This window comes from Asparagus officinalis, chromosome 10, assembly GCF_001876935.1.
Source record: "Asparagus officinalis chromosome 10, Aspof.V1, whole genome shotgun sequence".
Taxonomy (NCBI): Eukaryota; Viridiplantae; Streptophyta; class Magnoliopsida; order Asparagales; family Asparagaceae; genus Asparagus; species Asparagus officinalis.
The window spans coordinates 4,008,522-4,010,411 of NC_033803.1; the positions used below are offsets into that span (position 1 = coordinate 4,008,522).

At 35.4% G+C, this 1,890-nt stretch overlaps 1 pseudogene; it reads right to left on the reverse strand.

Annotated features, from left to right (window-relative positions):
• LOC109825378 overlaps positions 1-1,109 on the reverse strand; it is a 2,269-nt pseudogene extending 1,160 nt beyond the window's left edge.

The window sequence follows — 1,890 nt, forward strand, 5'->3', positions numbered from 1 at the left end:
GAGGGGATGTTGTCCCCGAGCCTTCCGTAGCAAGCTCCTATGGATTGCACGCCTGAAATTTACAAGAAGAGTATCGTGCGTTATTTTATTTCACGCCTGAAACAATTTGGGATGATGGTTCGACGCAAAGAAGTTGAAGAAAAGAAAGATGAAACGCTGTTATCATCAATCCTGCTGATCTTGTGTGTGAATGTGCCTATCTATACATGCTTACATGTAAGGTTTTAAATATCGGCTATCAGGGATTTATCGGCCGGTCAAAATCCATATCGGATAGGGGATGTCGGGGATATATCGGGATAAGTAGTACTTATCGTTGTGATATTACTGGATGGTATACATAAATAGTATAAGACCCTAAAATGTAATCTAATCGTACTTAGTGAAATATAAACATACCAAAATGTAAATAATCATGTTTAGGATCACTAACCAATGGTAGAAACTTGCTTCTTGATCACACAATAAAACCATTGGAGTGCATAGTTAGTAATACAAGCTAATAACAAGATAACATACATAAAGAATGAAGAATCATCAACATAATTATTGTGTAATCACGAGATTATAAACTAACTTACTGAGTTGAGATTTAATAGTTACGAGGCATGGCAATATTCATAAACAAACATAAGCTAATCACCAAACAACAAAGTTCCAAAAACATCAAATAATAAGTCGTAAACATCCAAAGAGCAAACTCAAACCCAAACCAAAGGTCGATAATTCCGATATTTTGAACCTACAATATCAGCTGATAACTCACTTTATCACCGTATTATCGCCGATAAACATCCAAAAATGATAACCGATTTAAAATCAAACTTATCATAGCAGAAGCTCCACAAAAACTATAAAAACCGATAAATCACCGATAATAACAGTTTATCAGCTGATATTTAAAACATTGCTTGCATGTGTATATTAAATTCATGCGTGTATGTGGGAATACGTATTCTTGCATGCATGCTTGTGTTTGTGAGAAAGGAGGAGGGAGAAAGACAAAATACTTGTTGGGATTTCCAAAAGGACTCCAAAAAGCAACGCAAGAGCCATAATGGAAGTGACATAGTGGTTTGCCATGGGAAATAACTACGTTTAGAAACTTTATGATGCATCTCCTACAATATTGAAACCTCATTATATAGAGCTTTTGGCTAAGACTATTTTCCCTTGTAGAGGTCCATTTTTTCCCATGGAAATTAAGTGCTTTTGAAAACTTCTCCCTTGAAAAGTAAGAGGTCCAAGTCCACCCTCTCTTGGAGATAAATTCTTGTTTCAGGATGGAAAAATCCTGGCCTCATTCTTAATTTTCCAAGATACATTTGAAGCCAACGTACGTTTTCAATAAAAACATGTGTGCCCGTATGGGATTCAGATCCTCTCCACTACAAAAAAAATAGTGGAGAGACCACTACATAATCACAGTCATTGATTATCTAGTTGATGGTTATGATTTTTTCTTTTAGTGTAAATTAGGAATGAGTGCAATACACGGGGGTATGGTAAGTGTTAGATTTAGATTGTATCATAACCGCCTACTAAATAATCAACGCTTAAGATTAAAAGGGTAAGTGTTAGATTTAGATTGTATCATAACCGCCTACTAAATAATCAACGCTTAAGATTAAAAGTAGTGATCTCTCCACTACTTTTTTTTAGTGGAGAGGATCCAAATCCGCCCGTATGACGACTAACTTATTGTATGTTGGAAAAATTGCAAAGAAGAGAATAAAGAAAATTGACTTGGATTCCTTTGATCTCGATTACAACTTGATTACAAAAGAGGAGAGAACGAGTTTGATTCTCTCCTTTGATCTCGATAATAAACGAGTTCGATTCGTTCCATGAACGAGAGGTCCACAAATTGAACGATCAAACCTTTAAACA